Source organism: Capra hircus, chromosome 28 (assembly GCF_001704415.2).
Source record: "Capra hircus breed San Clemente chromosome 28, ASM170441v1, whole genome shotgun sequence".
NCBI lineage: Eukaryota > Metazoa > Chordata > Mammalia > Artiodactyla > Bovidae > Capra > Capra hircus.
In genome coordinates, this window is record NC_030835.1 from 16,043,074 (window position 1) to 16,065,297 (window position 22,224).

General features: G+C 39.7%; 1 protein-coding gene across 5 annotated transcripts in view; it reads left to right on the forward strand.

Annotated features, from left to right (window-relative positions):
* Positions 1-22,224, forward strand: part of USP54 (ubiquitin specific peptidase 54) — a 129,155-nt gene that overhangs the window by 15,072 nt on the left and 91,859 nt on the right. The window contains exon 1 of one of the 5 annotated variants that reach the window (XM_005699207.3): positions 13,182-13,350. The exons of 3 other annotated variants lie outside the window; for them this stretch is intronic. The gene's annotated coding sequence lies outside the window, so the exon portion shown is untranslated. Of the gene's footprint in view, positions 1-13,181; positions 13,351-22,224 lie in introns of those variants that run through there. One more of the 5 variants, XM_018042206.1, reaches the window with a different exon arrangement.

Sequence of the window (22,224 nt, forward strand, 5' to 3'; positions counted from 1 at the left end):
ACAATAAATAAAAAGAATACTGCAATAAAGTGGGTCAACTGAATTTTTGTATGCCACTGGATATGAGTAAATATAATTTACTATATGATATACTGTATAATATACTGTAAATATACACAGTATACTGTAGTCTTCTAAGTATGAAATAGCGTTATATCTAAAAAATACACTTCTTTTCACTGTACTGTCAGGCTTGTGGGATCTTAGTTCCCGGACTAGGGATTGAATCAGGACCGTGGCAGTGAAGGTCCTAACCCTGGACCACCAAGAAACGCCCCCAAATATACATATCTTAGTTAAAAAAGACTTCATTGCTAAAAAATGCTAACCAACACCTGAGCCTTCAGTGAGTTGTAATCTTTCTGCTGTTGGAGGGTCTGCTGCAGAGTGAGCCTTCAGGCTGTCGAGGTGATGGTTGCTAAAGCTTAGGGCGGTAGTGATAACTTCTTAAAATAAGAGAACAACGAATTTTGCCACATCAAGTGACTATTCCTTTTACAAATGACTTCTCTGTACTATGCAATGCTGTTTTGATAGCATTTTACCCGCAGTAGAATTTATTTCAAAATTGGAGTCAGCCCTCTCAAAACCTGCCACTGTTTTATCAACTAAGTTTGTGCAGTATTCTAAATCTTTTCAGCAGTCTTCATAGCATGTTCACCAGGAGTAGATTCCATCTCAAAAAACCACATTCTTTGCTCATCTGTAGAAGTAACTCCTTATCTGTTCAAGTTTTATCATAAACCCCTCAGTCATCCATGAAGGTTGGAATAAACCTCTTCCAAACTCCTGGTATTTGACCTGTTCCCATGAGTCACAAATATTATTATTATTATTATTGATCACGCCTCATGGCTTATGGGATTTTAGTTCCCCAACCAGGGATCGAACCCAGGCCCTTGGCAATGAGAGTCCTAACCACTGGACCACCAAAGAATTCCTCACAAATACTCTTAATGGCATTTAGAATGATGAGTGTGCTTTCCAGAAGGTTTTCACTTGGCTTTGTCCAGATCCATTAGAGGAATTACTATCTATAGCAGCTATGTGTGTGCGAGCTCAGTTGTGTCTGACTCTTTGCGACCCTTTGGATTGTAGCTTGCTAGGCTCCACTGTCCATGGGATTTCTCAGGCAAGAATACTGGAGTGGGTTGCTGTTTCTTCCTCCAGGGGATCTTCCCCACCCAGAGACTGAACCTGCATCTCCTACATCTCTTGCATTGCAGGTGGATTCTTTACTGCTGAGCCATCGGAGAAGCCCTGAAGGGGTGTGCAGCACATTCTGAATCAGACCTGGGCCTCCCGCATGACAGAAATTCTATCACTTAACCAGCAATGCAAGCAGCATGGCAGCTATGGCTTTACAAAATGTGTTTCTTAAATAATAATGAAACTGCACACCCAGATTGAGACTGATCCCATTGTCTTTTAATTGAGATCACACGCCTGGTCTCAGAACTTAATGAAGCTCAGGTTCTCTATGTCTCATTGCAGAAAGAATTCAGTGAGGGACAGAGCGATAGATAGGAAGTGGATTTATCTAGATACACAGTCCATAGACAGACTACAGTCCATCTCTAAAGGTGAGAATGGCCTTAGGAGAAACACTCTCCACAGATAGAGTGTGTGGTTAGTTTTAAGGAGTGGGAGGATTTTGGGGAAGGGGCAGAGATTTCCAGGAATTGGGCCACTGCTCACTTTTTGACCTTTTATGGTTAACCTCCAAAGTGTCATGACACCAGTGATACTGTAGGTGTGTCATTTAGATGCTAATGTATTAATATTGCAGTGAGCATATAATGAGGCTCAAGATTCATGAAAATCAAATCTTCTGCATCTTGGACCTAGCTGGTTCTGGCCAGTTTGTGTCTTATCCTCAAGGGCTATGTCATACTTTTAGAGGCTATTTCCTTCCCTCCTGTTTTAATAAGACCTGAAAGTCAAAATTTCTCCTTGATCCATGAGCTACAGAATGGATGTTGTGTTAGCAAGCATGAAAACATTAATTTGGTCTATCTCCATCAGAACTCTTAGCTGACCAGGTACATTGTCAATGAACAGCAATATTTTGAAAAGAATCTTTTTTTCTGAGTTATAGGTCTCAACACAGGACTTAAAATATTCAGTAAACCATGTAAACGGATGTGTTGTCGTCCAGGCTCTGTTGTTCCATTTACAGAGCACAGACAGAGTACTGTTGTTCAGTTGCTCAGTTGTGTCCAGCTCTTTGCGACTCCATGGGCTGCAACACATCAGGCTTCCCTGTCCTTTACCATCATCTGGAGTTTGCTCAAACTCATGTCCGTTGAGTTGATGATATGATCCCATGTCATCCTCTGTTGTCCCCTTCTCCTCCTGCCTTCAATCTTTCCCAATCAGGGTCTTTTCCAATGAGTCAGCCCTTCGCATCAGGTGGCCAAAGTATTAGAGCTTCAGCTTCAGCATCAGTCCTTCCAGTGAATATTCTGGGTTGATTTCCTTTAAGATTGACTGGTTTGATCTCCTTGCTGTCCAAGGGACTCTCAAGAGTCTTCGCCAACACCACAGTTCGAAAGCATCATTTCTTCAGAACTCAGCCTTCTTTATGATCTGGCTCTCACCATCCGTATGTGACTACTGGAAAAACCATAGCTTTGACTATATGGACCTTTGTTGGCAAAGTAATGTCTTTGCTTTTCAATATGCTGTCTAGGTTTGTCTTAGCTTTTCTTCCAAGGAGCAAGCATCTTTTAATTTCATGGCTGGTGTCGCCATCCATAGTGATTTTGTTGAAGCCCAAGAAAATGAAATCTGTCACTATTTCCATTGTTTCCCCATCTATTTGCCATGAAGTGATGGAACTAGATGCCATGATCTTAGTTTTTTGAATGTTGAGTTTTAAGCCAGCTTTTTTGCTCTCCTATTACACCCTCATCAAGAAGCTCTTTGGTTCTCCTTTGCTTTCTGCTATAAGAGTGGTGTCATCTGCATATCTGAGGTTATTGATATTTCTCCTGGCAATCTTGATTCCAGCTTGTGCTTCATCCAGCCTGGCATTTTGCATGATGTACTCTGCTATAAGTTAAACAAACAGGGTGACAATATACAGCCTTGATGTACTCCTTTCTCAAGTTTGAACCAGTGTGTTGTTCCATGTCCAGTTCTAAGTGTTACTTCTTGACCTGCATACAGGTTTCTCAGGAGACAGGTAAGGTGGTCTGGTATTCCCATCTCTTTAAGTATTTTCCACAGTTTGTTGTGATCCACACAGTCAAAGGCTTTAGTGTAGTCAGTGAAGCAGAAGTGGATGTTTTTCTGGAACTCATTTTCTATGTTCCAGCAAATGTTGACAATTTGATCTCTGGTTCCTCTGCCTTTTTGACTTCCAGCTTGTACATCTGGAAGTTCTCAGTTCACATACTGTTGAAGCCTAGCTTGAAGGATTTTGAGCATTACCTTGCTAGCATATGAAATGAGTGCAATTGTGTGATAGTTTGAACATTCTTTGGCATTGCCCTTCTTTGGGATTGGAATGAAAATTGACCTTCTCCAGTCTTGTGGCCACTGTTGAGTTTTCCAAATTTGCTGACATATTAAGTGTAGCACTTTAACAGCATCATCTTTCAGGATTTGAAATCGCTGACATTCCATCGCCTCTACTAGCTTTGTTTGTTGTGATGCTTCTTAAGGCCCACTTGACTTCGTACTCCAGGATGTCTGGCTCTAGGTAAGTGATCACACCATTGTGTTTATCCTGGGCATTAAGATCTTTTTTGTATAATTCTTCTTTGTATTCTTCTTAATATCTTCTCTTTGTTAGGTCCCTACCATTTCTGTCCATTTGTTGTTCCATTTATAGAATACAGACAGAGTAGACTTAGCATAATTCATAAGGGCCCTAAGATTTTTGAATCAGTAAATGATTGTTGGTTTTGACTTAAAGTCACCGACCGTTTTGAAACCGAGCAGGACCCTGTGGGGCCTTACCAAGTACATAAGCCCTGTTTCTTGTTTGTAGAAAACGTTTTAGTCTCCTAGGCCTTCCCTAGGAGGCAGAATTCCACAGAGCAGACTCAAGTAGTTACTAATTAGAGAAGTGAGGAAATGCAGAAACAAAGGAAAAGCAATCAAGCAAAAAAAGTAATGATAGCTTAAGCTATAGTTCAGTGATAAAACAGAATCACAAGACTCTTAGTTCCTCCTGAAGGGATATACGTAACAATATGACATATCTTTGAGTTGTTCTGCAGAAACTAAAATCCCCACCCAGATGTAGGATGGTGACTGTATACTAACCATAAGCACTAGACCTTAGATGCAGTTCAGTTCTGTTGCTCAGTCATGTCTGACTCTTTGCAACCCCATGGACTGCAGCACACCAGGCTTACTTGTCCATCACCAGCTCCCAGACCTCACTCAAACTGATGTCCGTCGAGTTGGTGACGCCATTCAATCATCTCATCCTCTGTCGTCCCCTTCTTCTTCTGCCCTCAATCTTTCTTTGTATCAGGGCCTTTCCCAATGAGTCAGTTCTTCACATCAGGTGTCCAAAGTATTGGAGTTTCAGCTTCAGCATCAGTCCTTCCAATGAATATTCAGGACTGATTTCCTTCAGTATTGACTGATTTGATCTCCTTGCAGTTCAAGGGACTCTCAAGAGTCTTCTCTATCACCACAGTTCAGAAGCATCAATTCTTCGTCCCTCAGCTTTCTTTATAGTCCAACTCTCACATCTGTACATGACTACTGGAAAAACCATAGCTTTGACTAGATGGACCTCTGTTGGCAAAGTAATGTCTCTGCTTTTTAATATGCTGTCTAGGTTTGTCATAGCTTTTCTTCCAGAGAGGAAGTGTCTTTTGATTTTATGGCTGCAGTCGCCATCTGCAGTGATTTTGGAGCCCAAGAAAATAAAGTCTGTCACTATTTCCAGTGTTTCTCCATCTATTTGCCATGAAGTGATGAGACCGGATGCCATGGTCTTAGTTTTTTTGAATGTTGAGAGTTTTAAGCCAGGTTTTTCACTCCTTTTTCACTTTCATCAATAGGCTGTTTAGTTCTTCGCTTTCTGCCATAAGAGTGGTGTCATCTGTGTATCTGAGGTTATTCGTATTTCTACCAGTAATGTTGATTTCAGCTTGTGCTTCATTCTGCCCGGTATTTCGCACAGTGTACTCTGCATATAAGTTAAATAAGCAGGGTGACAATATAAAGCCTTGACATCCTCCTTTCCCAATTTGGAACCAATCTGTTGTTCCATGTCCAGTTCTAACTGTTGCTTTCTGACCTGCATACAGATTTCTCAGGACGCAGGTAAGGTTGTCTGGTAGTCCCATCTTTTAAAGAATCTTTCACAGACCCTAGACTGGTTGGAACCAGAAGGTTGATGATTAAAATTTGTAAAATGTCATCCTGTTACCTCATCATCGACCAATCAGAAAAAAAGCCCATAAGCTGATCATGCACTCTGCAACCCTCAATTCTAATGTTGCCTTTAAAAACCTTTGCCTGAAAGCCAGCAGGGAGTTTTGGTCTTTTGAGCATGAGTTACCTGTTCTTGCTTGGTGCCATGTAACAAGTGCTGTACTTTTCTTCACCACAGCTTGGTGTCATTAGATTGGCTTTGCTGTCTGTTAGACAGGTTGAATTTGGTTTGATAACAGCATTAGCCCCTAACAAGAGAGTCAGGCTGTGTTTTGAAGCTGGACTTTGACTTCTCTCCAGCAATGAAAGTCCTAGATGTCATTTTCTTCTAATAGTAGGCTATTTTGTCTACATTGAAAATCTGTTGTTTAGTATAGCCACCTTTATTAATTGTCTTAGCCACTTCTTCTGAATAACTTGCTGTACCTTCTACATCACTTGCTACTTCACCTTGTACGGAGATGACTTCTTTCCTTAAACCTCGTGAACCAACCTCTGTTAGCTTCAAACTTTTCTTCTACAGCTTCCTTACTTCTCTCGGCCTTCACAGAATAGAGTAGAGTTAGGACCTTGCTCTGGCATAAGTTTTGGTTTAAGAGAATGTTGTGGCTGGTTTGATCTTCTACCCAGACCACAAACACTGTCTCCATATCAGCAGTAAGGCTGTTTCACTTTCTTATCATTCATGTGTCACTGGAGTAGCACTTTTAATTTCCTTCAGGAACTTTTCCTTTGCATTAACAACTTGGCCAACTGTTTCCTGCATAAGACATAGCTTTCAGCTTGCCTTGGCTCTTGACTTCCTTCCTCACTAAGCTTAATCATTTCTAGCTTCTGACTTAAAGTGAGAGACATGTGACTCTTCCTTTCATTTGAACACTTAGAGGCCAGTGTAGGGTTTTTAATTTCAATATTGTTGTGTCTCAGGGAATACGGAAGCTTTAGAAGAGGGAGATGGGGAAACAGCTGGTTGGTGGATTGGTCAGAACAGAGCAACGTTTATGAAATTTGTTGTGTTACACGGGCACGATTTGTGATGCCCCCAAATAATATTAACAGCAGAGATTGCTGATCAGAGACCGCCATAACAAGTATAATAATGAAAAAATGGGGACTTCCCTGGTTTCTCAGTGGTAATGAATTCACCTGCCAGTGCGGGAGACGGGTTTGATCTCTAATTTGGGAAGATCCCACCTGCCACGAAGCAGCTAAGCCCCTGGGCCGCAACTATTGAGCCTGTATGGAACTGCAACTAATGAACCCATGTGCCACAGCTACTGAAACCTGTGTGCCCTACAGCCCATGCTCTGCAACAGGAGATGCCACTGTAATGAAAAGCCTGTGTGCCACAACTAGAGAGTAGGCCTTGCTCACTGAGACTAGAGGAAGGTGAAGACCAGCACAGCCAAAATAATAAAGGTGAAACTCAATTAAATGAGGTATGTCTATACTTTCTATTTCTTCACGTGTACATTAGCTACCCCCCAATATATTAGGTTCTTCAGTTGTATGAAATTGATCAAAGCAATAAATTTGTTTATTGTCTGTGGTGCATCAGTTTTTTTCAACAGAGATCACCAATAAAGCTTGAATTAATTTTTGAAAGAAGAGAAAAGCAGCAGACTGTTTGAATTCAATATATTTAGCAGGTTAAGATCTATTTTGATTAGTTCTCTCTCTCTTTTTATTTGTGGTAAAATACACAAAGAAGAATTTATCATCTTACCCTTTTATGAGTGTACAGTAGTTCTAAACATATGCACATTGTTGTGCAACCAATCTCTAGAACTCTTCTTATCTTGCAAAACTGAAACTCAATACCCATTAAATAATTCTTCCCCATTCCTCTGGTCCCATGGTGCTTGGCAACCACAATTCTACTTTTTGTTTCTAAATTTGACTCTTCTAGGTACCTAACATAAATAAATTATAGAGTATTCGTCCTTTTGTGCATAGCTTATTTTGCTTAGCATAAGCATATGTATTGTAGCATGTATCAGAATTTTGTTCCTTTTCAAGGCTGAGTAATATTCCACTGTATGTATATTTCACATTTTGCTTATTGGTTCACTTGGGTTGCTTCCATCTTCTGGCTGTTGTGAATAATGCTGCTGTGAATATGGGTGTACAGTGGTCTCTCTGAGACCTTGCTTTCGTTTCTTTTTTTCTTCAGTTTTATTGAGACATAATTGATGTACAGCACTGTGTAAGTTTAAGGTGCACAGCATAATGATTTGATTTACATATGTCATGAAATGATTATCACAGTAAGTTTAGTGAACACCCATCATCTCATGTTTGGTTTGGGCTTCCCTGGTGGCTCGCATGGTAAAGAATCAGCCTGCAATGCAGGAGACCCAGGTTTGATCCCTGGGTCAGGAAGATCTCCTGGAGAAGGAAATGACAACTACTCCAGTATTTCTTGCCTGGAAAATCCCATGGACAGAGGAGCCTGGAGGGCTGCAGTCCATGGGGTCACAAAGAGTCAAACACAACTGAGTGACTAACACTTTCACTTTCATCACCTCATGTAGACACAAAATTAAAGAAATAGAAAAAAGTTTTTCCTCGAGATGAGAATTCTCAAGATATGCTCTCTTACAACTTTCATACATAACATAAAACATCATTAATTAAATTTTTCCTGTTGTATATTATATCACTAGTACTTAATTATCTTATAGCCACAAATCTGTACCTTTTGATTACTTTCATCCAGTTCTCCCTCCTTCCCCTTCCTGCCTTGGTAACCACAAAGTTGACCTCTTTTTCTATGAGTTTGTTTGTTTTTGAAGTACAATTGACCTACAACACTATGTTAGTTCCAGTTACCCATCATAGTGATTTAATATTTCTATATATTTCAAAATGATCACCATGCTAAGTCTACTTACGATATATCACCATACAAAGATATTTCTTAATTATTGAATATAGTCCCCAGATTGTACATTTCATACCAGAGATGCATTTATTTTACAGCTGAAAGTTTGTACCTCTTAATCTCCCTTACCTATCTCTTTCCTCCCCCAACTCCTCTTCCCTCTGGAAATCACTTATTTGTTCTCTGTACCTATAATTATGTTTTGTTTATTCATTTGTTTTGTTTTTTAGATTCCAAATATAAATGAAATCATCCTTTTGATCTTTTACATTTTAATTTGATGGCTATCTTTAGAGTTCTGTTTGAATTCCTTTCTCTTTATTATGGTGTGTTTGTTTATTACAGAGTTTTGGTTTATGGTTACCGTGAAGTTTTTACACAGTTATGTGTCTATATGGGTTTCCCTGGTGGCTCAGTGGTAAAGAATCCACCTGCCAGTGTAGAAGGCATGGGTTTGATCCCTGGGTCAAGAAGATCCCTGGAGAAGGAAATGGCAACCCACTCCAGTATTCCTGCCTGGGAAGTCTTATGGACAGAGGAGCCTGGGGAGCTATAGTTCATGGGATTACAAAAAAGCTGGAGATGACTTAGCTTCTAAACAACAACCACGTGTGTGTGTGTGTATGATTATTTTAAGTTGCTGATCTCTTAAGTTTAAATGCATTTTAACAACCCTGCATTTTTACTCTCCCCCCCCACCCATGTTTGCTGGTTTGAAATCATATTCTATTACATCTTTGTGTTTACCTTAACTACTTACTGTGGATATAGATGATTTTTGTCTTTTAACTTTCCTTCTAGCTTTATATATAGTTGGTTTATTACACTTACCAATGAGATTTTGCCTGTTGTAATTTTCTTTTTAAAAATTTTATTTATTTAGTTTTGACTGTGCTCGGTCTTCACTGCTGCCTGGGCTTTTCTCTAGTTGCATCTAGCGGGGATTAATCTCTAGTTGCAGTGCACAAGCTTCTTATTGTGGTGGCTTCTCTTGTCACAGAGTGCAGGCTCTCGGGCACGCGTGTGGGCTCTAGGTTGCAGAGCGGGCTTCTCCGGTTGTGTCCCGTGAGTTTCTCTCTAGTTGTGGTGCAGGGGCTCAGTAATTGTGGCGTGCAGGTTTAGTTGTCTTGCAGCATGTGGAATCTTGGTTCTCTGACTAGGGATTGAACCCACATCCTCTGCATTGGAAGGTGGGTTCTTAACCATGCTAAATGTTTCTATAATGCTGGTTTGGTGGTGCTGAACTCTTAGCTAGCTATTGTTTGTCAGTAAAACTTCATATTTCTCTATCAAATCTGAATGAAAGCCTTGGGAGGTAAAGTATTCTTGGTTATAGGTTTTTCCATTTCATCATTTAAAATATATTGTGCCACTCCCTCTGGCCTTCAGAATTCTACTGAACAACCTTATGGGAGTTCAGCTGTAACTTTTTGCTTTTACATTGCTTATTTTTAATAGTCTCTCTTCTTTATCTTTAGTTTTTGCCATTTTAATTACAGTGTGTTTCCTTGTCATCCTCTTCGGATTGCTCCTTTTGGGATCTCTGTTTCCTGGGGCTGAATGTTTGTTTTCTTTTCCAGGTTAGGTAAGTTTTCTGGTATTATATCTTGAAATAAGTTCTGTGTCTCTTTTTTCCCACTTTTGCTTCTGGGACTCCTACAATGTGAATGTTAGTATGCTTGATATTGTCTGAAAGGTCTTTCAAGCTGTCTTCATTTGTTTTTTTTCTCTTTTTAGCTTGAGTGATTTTCACTACTCTGTCTTCCAGCTTGCTGATCCATCCCTCTGTATCATCTAATCTACTGTTGCTGCCTTCTAGTGTATTTTTTATTTCATTTACTGTATCTTCAGCTCTGTTTGGTTCTTTTTTATATTCTCCAACTCTATGTTAAAAACCTCTTACTTCTGACTCTCTTCATCCAGTCTTCTCCTGAGTTCCTTGAACATCTTTACGATCATTATCTTGAACTCTTTATTGAGTAGATTGCTTATCTCCACTCACTTAGTTCTTCTGGAGATTTAATCTTGTTCCTTCATTTGGAGCATATTCTTCTGTCACCTCATTTTGCCTGATTTGCTGTTTTTATTTTCATATATTTGGTGGATTGGTTTCTTTCCTGATCTTAGAGAAGTGGTCTTTTTCAGGAGATGGCCTATGACAGTAGTGTACTTACCTCTGGTCACCAGAGCTATGTATGTGGCTCCTTCTGTTGTGGTAGGCTATATTGCTATGAGTGGTCTGGTGGGTGTCACTGGCCACCTGTCTAGTTGGTTGCCAGGCCCTGACTTATGCAGAGGCTATCAGTTGCTGGTGGGTAGGGATGGGTCATGAGGGGGCTGGCTGTGGGGCTCCAGGGGTCCTGGGGCTAGTATTGGCACACTGATGGGCAGAACTATATTCCAGGGTGGGTGGTTGCATAGCAGGGAGTCCTGGATCTAGTGTTGGCCTGCTAGTGGGTAGGGTCAGGGCCCCAGGGGTCGTGGGCCTAGTGCCAGCCCACCGATGGGTGGGGGCAGGTTTCTGATATGACTGTGTGTGGGGTCCTGAGTATCTTGGAGCTGGTGTCAGCCTACTGGTATTGGATTCCTGGGCTGGTGCCTGCCCACTGGTGGGCGAGGCTGTGTCCCAGAGTCTCTGGCTAGCCTGCTGGTAGTTGAGGCTATGTCCCTGCTTGGCTAGCGGCTTGACCTAAGGTGTGCCAGTACTGGTGTGGATAGGCTGATAGGTGGGGCTGGGTTCCAGGATTAATTAGCTAAAGGCAGGATTCCAAATTGGCGTTTGTCAGCACCACTGTCCACATGTTGAGACAAGTGCCTCAGAATGGCTTCTGCCAGTGTCTTTGTCCCTAGAATGAGTTCCAGTTACCTCCTGCCTCTCCAGGAGACTCTCCAAGACCATCATTGGGTTTTGACCCAGGCTCTTTATAAGTTATTGCTTCTGCTCTGAGTTCCAGAGTGTGTGAGATTTGGTGTGTGCCCTTTAAGAGTGGGATCTCACATGTAAAGGGCTCCCACAGCCTGCTGTCTCTCCCAGATGTAAGTCCCACTGGCTTTCAAAGTCAAATGTTGTGGGGCTTGTTGTCCTGGTGCAGGAACCAGGGCTAGGAACCTGGATGTGAGGCATGGACTCCTCATTCCTTGAGGAGAACCGTGGCAATTGTAATTGTCTTCCCATTTAGGCAATTGTAATTGCCTTCCTGGGGATGTGAGTCTTGACTACACTATATCACCACCTCTCCTACCTATCTTTTCTTCTTTATATCTTTAACTGTAGAAGAAATCTTTTCTGATGGTTTTCCAGTTTTTCTCATCAGTATTTCCTCTACATATAATTGTAATTTTGGTGTACCCATTGGAGGAGGTGAGTTCAAGGTCTTTCATCCTCTTGGGCACTTCTCTTGATTTTTTTGGATACCCAGAAGTGGAATTGCTGGATTGTATGATAGTTCCATTTTTAATTTTTTTTGAGAAATTGCCACACCATTGTCTACAGGGGCTGCACCATTGTATATTCCCACTGGCAGTTCCCATCTCTTCATGTCCTCAGTAACAGCTGTAATTTTCTGGGTTTTTTTTTTTTTTTTTTTTTTTGATCATAGCCATCCTAATGAGTGTTTTTGATTTTCATTTTTTTTGTGCTTTGCATTTTCCTAAAGACTCATGATTTTGAGCATCTTTTCATGTGCTTATTGGCCATTTGTATATCTTCTTTGGAGCAATGTCTATTTGAATCCTTTGTACCCTTTTAAATTGACTGTTGTTAAGTTTTAAGGAGTTCTTTATATATTCTAGATATTAGCTCTATATCAGATAAATGATTTGCAGATATTTTCTCCCATTGTGTGGGTTGCCTTTCACTCTTCTATGTCTTTTGATGCTCAGAATTTCTCTATTTTAAAATATTTTATTATTTATTAAGATCTTTAAAAAGAATAATACAGTAAGTATCCTTGTGTCTACTATCCAGCAAATTAAATATTATTAAATAAGTTGAAGGCCCCTGGGTTTTCCCTTCTTGATCACAAATCCCTTGCCATCTCTCAAAGGTAACCAGTAGTGAATTTGATGTTTTGCTGACTAACTTATATTCCAACGTCAGCCTCTTAGTGTATTAGAAGCTTACCATGACAGAGAATACTGCAGAAGTCCTTGGAATGCTGAGATGAGAAGGGTTAATTCTTAGATTTCTTTCTTTTTTTTTTTTTAAGTTGAAAGCCCAGTTTGGCATGCTGTCAAATAGTTTTATGTAACAGGTGCACAGACATATTTTTTGAATGACTATTTGGTACCCACGTACTTTTGATTGAAAATAATTAAAATACTACTATTACATCATTTTGACATGAGGTCTACATATCTTTTGAGTTAGGTTTATTATTTGCTTTGCTAGTAAATAGCCAGCTATGGCAAAGTGAATGTTTTCTTAGAGGTAGTGAAACTGAGGGGCAGACTTGAATTTGAAGCATTTAGCTATAACTGCATACAGTCCATTTAGCTGCCTCTGTTAATTGAGGCTTGTAGGCAGGACAAGCAGAATAAGAGACGTACAAGCGTTACATTCCTAGTTTAAAAAATAAGTTGTAAGTTCTGAAAAAGAGGAGTGATTCTTGTCAGGTCTGACTCTGGTCAAAGACCTGTTGAAACAAATAGTGTGATGTTCACAGGATCGTAGTGAAGGACCTGACCTCCATTGTAAAGTGAAAATAAGGTTCTTCTCTAGTGAGGCCATAATGAGAGCAGCAACTGCTAGTTCTGCCGCGACTGCCTAAACGTAGTGGCTGTGTGGGGTGGCCGGAGCAGGAAATGATTCTACGACAGTGGGCGTGTCCAGGGAAGGAGTTGTTCTGGCTCTGGCCAAGTGGTTACACAGGTGAGAGTGTCCCTTTAAACATACAAAGACCTGCTGGCTGGAGGAGGAGCAGCTTCCTGAGGATCAGGTGCACATCTGAAGGGATGAGCTCATTCTTCTAACCAGACCTGCTTTAGATGCTGAGTGAATGTTTTCCTAATTGCAAGTCCTGCGGCTGGGAGAATCAGGAAATGGTTGAAGCTTTAGCCACTTTGTAAGTAGCAAAAAAGAAAAAGCAGCAGTTTTGGGACTCTCTGGGAATGTGTGGTTGTGAATGTCAAGGTGAAGGTGCCACATGTGCACGTTTGCTTTTTCTCTAAGTTGAGGATTGCAGCAGTAAAGTGTATCATGGGTTGAGGAAAGCTTTGGTGGTTCTAGCTTTATTCTAGTGATTCTTTTTCAGGTGATTTAATAATTTATTTCCTAGACTATCTTGTTTTATTTTTCTTCCCTAGGAAATAAAAGTCTTGAGGGCTCCCTTTTAATTAACAAAGATCATTATGGCTTTTTTAAAGCTTTAGTTAGTGGGACTTACTTCGCTTTTTAGTCCACTCTGCTTACTTTCAGAGCTCTATGCCTGATTCTGTTTTACTTTTGGTTTTAATTTACCTATTCAGTTTAAGTAAGCTTCTTTAAAATTAAGTTGGCTTAAAAGAGAAATATCAATTATTAATTAGTTTTTCTTAAACTTTTTTTCTTTTGAGATATTTCTCATAATTCACTCAGAATTAGGGGTGATATATTCTTTACCCAGTTTCCCCCAGTGGTAACATCTTGAAAAACTGTAGTGCAGAATCACAACCAGTATACTGACATTGATACAGTGAAGGTGCAGAATATTTTCACCACCATAGGAAACATCATATTTCCCTTTACAGCTACACCCGCTTCCTTTACACCCACCTGCTCCTTAACTCTTGTCAACCAGTAACTGAAAAATCAGTTTTTAAGCAAGAAGTTTTGTCTGCTGTCTTAAGTAGTTTTGTGTTAGAGAGCTACATAGCTTTATGAAAAAGAGCCCTAGATAGACTGCAATAGATTTTGATTCATTGTAGCTCTTTGACCTTGGGTAAATAATTTAAATTTCCCTATGCTTCAATTCCCCTATATATAGAATAGGATAATGGTATATTAATTTCTTTACAGCCTATTTAAAGGGTTTTTGAGAAATTCTAAATGTCTTTTAGAAGTACTGTATCAGTTCAGTTCAGTTCAGTCATTCAGTCGTTTCCGACTCTTTGCAACCCCGTGGACTTCAGCACGCCAGGCCTCCCTGTCCATCACCAACTCCCAGAGTTTACTCAACTCATGTCCATTGAGTCGGTGATGCCATCCAGCCATCTCATCCTCTGTCGTTCCCTTCTTCTCCTGCCTTCAATCTTTCCCAGCATCAGGGTCTTTTCCAATGAGTCAGTTCTTTGCATCAGATGGCCAAAGTACTGGAGTTTCAGCTTCAGCATCAGTCCTTCCAATGAATATTCAGGACTGATTTCCTTTAGGATGGGCTGGTTGGATCTCCTTGCAGTCCAAGGGACTCTCAAGAGTCTTCTCCAGCACCCAGTTCAAAAGCATCAATTCTTTGGCGCTTAGCTTTCTTTATAGTCCAACTCTCACATCCATACATGACCACTGGAATAACCATAGTTTTGACTAGATGGACCTTTCTTGGCAAAGTAATGTCTCTGCTTTTTAATATGCTCTCTAGATTGGTCATAACTTTTCTTCCAAGGAGCAAGCATCTTTTAATTTCATGGCTGCAATCACCATTGGCGTGATTTTGGAGCCCCCGAAATAGTCTGTCACTGTTTCCCCATCTATTTCCCATGAAGTGATGGGATCAGATGCCATGATCTGTTTTCTGAATGTTGAATTTTAAGCCAACTTTTTCACTCTCCTCTTACACTTTCATCAAGAGGCTCTTTAGTTCTTCTTTGCTTTCTGCCATAAGGGTGGTGAGAAATTCTAAATGTCTTTGAAAGAGAAGTACTATATAAATTATTATTAACAGCAAGGATGGTAATTTTCAAACTGGAAAGTATATAGCAAATTCTAAACTAGAAACTAGCCCAGGATAGTAAGTAAGAATAATCATTTTAAAGTGAATTAAAATTTTAAGGCTCAGTTGAATTTCAGATTACTGAATTAACTGGCTGATGATTTCAGAGTCAACGTTGTTAATTTTTGAGAAATCATAAAGACCAGAAAGAGACAACCATCCTGATATCCAAGGAAAAAAGGAAAGTAGTTGGAAAATTGCAGACTTGTAAAATTAATGTTAATCCAGAAAAATTACATAAGTGATCAAACAGATGATACGGAGTATTAACCAAAAAGATTTAGTATAGGTTTGATTATTATAAATAATTTCTTCTTATTTCTAAATTCTGTTACTTCTCTTTAGAACCACTAGATTATTAGATCAAGAGATTGTTCTAGTTATAGTCATAATGCCAGTTTTCCAGTCTTTCATGATACATTTGTAGCTATTATATAGTAAAATATGGTTTGGTTGATTGACTAAATGAATGTGTAGAAAGACTGAATAACTGTACCCACTTAGACTCTTGATTTCACCAGGAAAAGTCTCTGGTGAATTTTCTTTGGAACTTGGATAGAGTAAAAAAATAATTAAAACATGATAATCAGATATGTAAGTATTACAAAGATGCAGGAATAGTTAATTTGACAGATGATGAATATAGCTTGAAAAATTATGCCCATAAGGTGAAATCATGGGGTCAAACTGAAATTAAATTTAGCAGGTATAAGTCCTTTGTTTAAATTCATAGTTGTGAGCTCCTCATTGCAGGGACTTCTCTGTTTCTGAGCACAGGCTCAGCAGTTGAGGCTCAAGGGCTCTAGAGTGTGGTCTCAAATGCACAGTAACAGGATGAGGAAGAGCTGGTTGGGCAGTGGTTCATGTGAAAAATAACTGGGAATTTTGATTAATCACAAATGTAGCAGTAATTGACTAGGTAATATGGCTGCTAAAAACGCCATTAGCTATGTTACAAGTTTATCCAGGTCACAAAACTATTGGTTTCAATATGTTTTTGTACTAGTTTGGAAACACATTTTGCATATTGGTTTAAGTGTACGCTGACAAAGTTGAGAGCGTTTTAAGGAAGGCAGACTAGAGCAAAAATGGTGTGAATTCCATTTATGTAGGAAACTGTTGGGATTTGGGTATTGAGAAATTGTAAAATAATTTAAAACAGTTATTTAAATTTTATGGCATTTAAAATGGAAAAAATATATAATACCACGTTCCCACCTTTCAGAATTAACTACTATTAACATTTACTTTTCTTCTTTCCTTCTTAGAAATAAAACAATAGAGATAAAACCAAGGCCCTTTTCCTCTTTCTCCCTACAAGAAAGTTTATCTTATTTTTATCAAAGTAACCTATGTTCATAGTTTAAAAAATTTGAATAGTTTATATGCATAGAAGAAAGAATAGCAGTTATTCCCTCTCACAGTGGCAACCACAATCAGCTATCTTAAATATTTGTAATAGTATACTTATAGCAATTACTTTTAAAAGCTATTAAATCTATAAAAAGTGTTTAATATGAGGGACACGAGGTGTTGGCACTTTTAAACACATAGATGTCTTCTCCCTTATATTTTTAACATAGTTACATATTTTGTGGGTGAAATCATTGTTGTTTATATTATACAGATATTGAACCTGGGCTACATACTCTGATGATAATGTTTTCCTTACATGGCTTTTAATTTTCCTTAGACATAATGGCCTTGCTTTTTTCTTTTTCTTTTTGACTGCACTGGGTCTTCATTGCTTTGTCCAGTTGCAGCGAGCAGGGCCTTCTCCATAGTTGTGAGCTCCTCATTGCAGGGACTTCTCTGTTTCTGAGCACAGGCTCAGCAGTTGAGGCTCAAGGGCTCTAGAGTGTGGTCTCAGCAGTTGTGGTGCACGAGCTTAGTTATTTCGCAGTATGTAGAATCTTCCTGGACAGGGATCGAGCCCATGTCCCGTGCATTGGCAGGTGGATTCTTATCCACTGCGCCGCCAGGGAAGTCCTGCCTTGCTTTTTCCATTTGATTGGTTTTCAAAGTTCTGATCACTGTTATCTCATTCCAAGACTTGTAGAGGACTTCCCTGATGGCTCAGATGGTAAAGCGTCTGCCTACAATGCGGGAGGCCTGGGTACAGTCCCTGGGTTGGGAACATCTCCTGGAGAAGGAAATGGCAACCCACTCCAGTATTCTTGCCTGAAAAATCCATGGACGGAGGAACCTGGTAGGCTATAGTCCACAGGGTTGCAAAGAGTCGGACACGATTGTGCTGGTAGGCTAAGACTCATAGATAGGATCTAAAACTTGACTCCATTCATTCAAATTCAATAAATAAGTTTTCAATCTTTTTTCCCCCTCAGAAATCTACCTTGTATATTCCATTTTAAAAATGATATATAGCATTAAATCTTAAGCCTATATCACATTGTATTTATCCATTCTCCTTTGATGAACATTTAAATTGTTTTCAGTTTTCGTCTATTTTAAAAAAGGTACACATATGGGAATTTTCCTAGGCTACAATGAGAAGTGAAATTGCTGGTTATCTATTGCTGCATAACAAATTACCTCAAAATTTTGCAACTTAAAACCACACATATTTGTTATCTCTGTTTCTGTGAGTCAGGTATCAAGGTGTATCTCTCATAGGCTTTCATCAAGTTGTTAACAGGGGCTTTGATTTCATGTGAGGATTCAGCTGGGGGAGGATCACATTCCAGGTTCTACCTCTCATGTGGCATGATTCAGTTGCTCACAGGTTAATTGACTGAGGACCTTAGTTGTTTACTAGCTTGTTGGCTGAAGCATCCTTCAGTTCCTTGCCTTGTGGGAGTCTCCATACAACATGGCAGCTGACTTCCATGACAGTGAAGAAGATGGAAGCCAGAGTCTATAACCTAATCCTGGAAATGACATCCCATCACCTTTGCTGTATTCTGTTCATTAGAAGCAAGTTACCAGATCCAGCCCATAGACTAAGAGTGGGGATTATATGAGGGGATGAATAAAGTTGTATACTGCTTTGAGTCATGGCTGTAGTAGAGTATTTAGCTTGGAAAGAGATGATTAAGGGAACACATGAGTTTTGTCTTCTAAATTTGAAAGGCTTGCACGCATGCATGCTAATAAGTCTCTTCAGTCGTGTCTCACTCTTTCTGAAGCCCACCAGGCTCCTCTGTCCATGGGGATTCTCCAGGCAAGAACATTAGAATGGATTGCAATGCCCTTTTCAGGGGATCTTCTCCACCCAGGATTGAACCTATGTCTCTTATGTCTCTTGCGTTGGCAGGAGGGTTTTTTACCAGTCGCGCCACCTGCGAAGCCCAAAAGGCTTACATAAAGAGGAAACAGAAGATCTGTTTTTGATCAGAGATTCAACTAAGAGCAGTAGATGGAAATTAAAATGTATGGCCTTATAGGATAATATAATTTCTGTTCTTGAACATATTCTGATAGAAGGTAGGTGACCACTTGTAAAAAGGATTATAAAAAAGTTTCTTGCATTAGGTTAGAAACTTAACTGTATGCTCGCTAAAGATTATTTTTACTCTAAGATTTTGTGATTATAAATAGGTGAGTTTCAAACTGTTAGTGTTTGAGTAGTTTATTAATCACTACTCAGGAAGAAGTATATAGGATTACATGTGTATTTGCATATATGAGGCTTCATTTAGAAGATCTAGGTTAAAAAGTTCAGAGGAGAGCTATAAATTTACACTTTTAATTATTGATTAATTATTACTGTTCTTATCCTGTTTTTATATTCCTTTGGCTACCATGAAATGTTTAGTGATACAATTCTTATTTTAAAATAATAGCAGTAACTCAGTTTTTTTCTTCTAACAGAAGTCTTTTTATTGTAAAAAATAGAAAATACAAACAAGGAAAAAATTAAGAAGTAAATATCTTATAATCTTCACGCCCAAAGATTATACTAGTAATAACTATATTAACACCATGGTATAATGGTATGTTGGAGAAGGCAGTGGCACCCCACTCCAGTACTCTTGCCTGGAAAATCCCATGGAAAGAGGAGCCTGGTAGGCTGCAGTCCATGGGGTCGCTGAGGGTCGGACACGACTAAGCGACTTCACTTTCACTTTTCACTTTCATGCATTGGAGAAGGAAATGGCAACCTACTCCAGTGTTCTTGCCTGGAGAAGAATCCCAGGGACGGCGGAGCCTGGTGGGCTGCCGTCTATGGGGTCACACAGAGTTGGACACGACTGAAGTGACTTAGCAGCAGCAGCAGCAGCATAATGGTATATGGGGCTTCCCTGGTGGCTCAACGGTGAAGAATCTGCCTGCAGTGCAGAAGATGCAGGAAGCTTGGGTTTGATCCCTGGGTCAAGAAGATCCCCTGGAGGTGGAAATGGCAACCCGCTTCAGTATTCTTGCCTGGAGAGTCCCCTGAACAGAGGAGCCTGGCAGGTTATAGTCCGTGGGGTTGCAAAGAGTTGGACGTTACTGAAACGATTGAGCTTGCACACATAATGATATATAATCTCTGTGCCCTGTTAATTTTGTGTACACAGATACACACACACTTTCCTTATTTGTGGTACTATGTTCTATAGTATCATTGCAAATGCTGAATTAATGAATACTGAATTACTGCCCCTAGGGGAATTACAGGGTTAGATTCCTCTGAGCTGCTGGTTGCATTTTTGTTAACTAATCAACATGTAACCTTGTTTTATGTGTGTTTTTGTTAAGACACATTATTTAATATATATTATTGATTCATTAACATTGAACTCATGGTAAATAGCACTGTAATTGATGCCTGAATGAACCTTATCTAACAAATGTATTCTCTAGAAGGCACATCACAGCCTTCTTGCACTTAGAAACAGTAGACAGCACTTCTGCGCTACACTTGGGAGTCATTTTAAACAGTGAAATCACTGACCAAAAGCACAAAAATGTGAAAAATATTACACTAAATAAGCCACTAAAAGGACACTGGTTTATAGTTTGAAATCTGAAACCAGAAGGCTGCATATCTCCCCCGCCTTGGACCTCAACTGGTAATGTACACATCAGGCAACTCAAATTTTTCACCATCTGCATTCACATGTCCGTGAATGACCAAGAAAATGTTGCAGGTCTTGATTTTGAGGTTACAGATGAATTTTAGTGAGTAGGAAAATTTGCCTATGAGGAATCCATGTAATAAGGATTGACTCTGTGTGTGCGTGTGGTAGCTTTTGTTTTCCATATTGCTTAGTTTTATAAAACTGAACAGTTTTGACTGTTATAACCTGCCCTTTTCACCTAACCTTCTAACCATTTGTTCATTCAGCAAGTTATTTATATGTGCCCACTATGTGTCTACATGGTGTACTAGCCTCTGAAGATTTGTTGTTGTTCAGTCACCAAGTTGTGTCCGACTCTTTGTGACCCCATGGACTGCAGCATTACAGGCTTCCCTGTCCCTCACCATCTCTTGGAGTCTGCCCACGTTCATATCCGTTGAATTAGTGATGCCATCCAACCATCTCATCCTCTCTTGCCCTCTTCTCCTTCTGCCTTCAGTCTTTCCCAGCATCAGGGTCTTTTTCCAATGAATCAGCTGTTCACAACAGGTGGCCAAAGTATTGGAGCTTTGGCTTCAGCATCAGTCCTTCCAATGAGTATTCAGGATTGATTTCCTTTTAGACTGACTTGTTTGATCTTGCTGTTCAAGGGACTCTCTGAAGATACAGTAGCAAGTAAGATAAACAAAGTCCCTGCCTTTTCGAGCTTGTGTTCTAATGGGAAAGGCAGATAATGAGAAATGCCTGGTAGTGATAAATGCAATTAAAAAAAATAAAGCAGGGTAAGGAGATAGGTGTTTGATAATTTTATTTCATTATTTTAATTTAATACACTTTTTTAAAGTAAATACTGATTTTATTGGTAGTTGACAATTTTAATTTTACTGAAGTATAGTTCAATAAATTGATTTACAATGTTGTGTTTCTGGTGTACAGCAAAGTAATTCAGTTATATATATATATCATTTATACATATGAAGTATATAGTTATATACAATTATAAATGTAATAACTATTTAAATATATATAATATAATTATTAACATTTAAAAATTGTATTTATTTTTGTCTGTGCTGGGTCTTGGTTGCCACATGTGGGCTTTTTTCTGGTTGCAATGAGTGGAGGCTAGTCTCTTGTTGAGGCGCACTGAGTTCTCTTGTTGCAGAACACAGACTCTAGGGCGTGCAGGCTTCAATTGTTGCAGTGCACAGGCTCCAGAGTTTGGGCTCAGTAGTTGTGGCCTACGGGCTCAGCTGTGGGGGTCTTGCTAGACCAGGGATCAAACCCACTGAGTTAGCAGGTGAATGCTTATCATCACTGAACCACCAGGGAAGCCCGGGGAGGGTACCATGTAAATAGAGACCTAATTGAAGCAAAGTAGTGGCTTATGCAAAGAGCTGGGGAATGGGCATTCAATGCAGAGAGATTTGCGGTGGAAAAGCCTTGAGGTGGGAACTAGCGTGTCATTTTCTGAAAAATGATGGGGTGGGCAGAGAGCAGTAAAGATGAAATTGTTGAGAGAAGTAGGGACTAAATCATGAGGGATTTAAGATTAAGGATCCATGGGCTTCCCTGGTGGTCCAGTGGCTAAGAGTCCCTTGAAATGCAGGGAATGCTGATTGGATCTCTAATTGGGGATCTAAGATCCCACTTGCTGAGGAGCAACTAAGCCCACATGCCGCCACTGCAGTCTTCCTCAGACCATAACAAAAGATCCCACATGCTGCAACTAAGACTGGAAGCAGCCAAATAAGTAAGTAAGTAAATAAGATTAGAAATCTGGGTTTCATTCAGAGCGTAATGGGAACTCACTGGAGTGTTTTATGTGGAATAATAATACTGATTTTTTAAAAAAGATTATTCTGGTTGCTGTGTGAAGAAGTGATTGTCATGGAAGCAAGGAGAGCACATACTGGCTATTGCAGTATTCTGTGCAATAAACATAGGTGACTTTGTCTAGGATGGTAGCAGTGTAGGTGGTAAGAAGGGATAAGTTTTGAGAGTAACA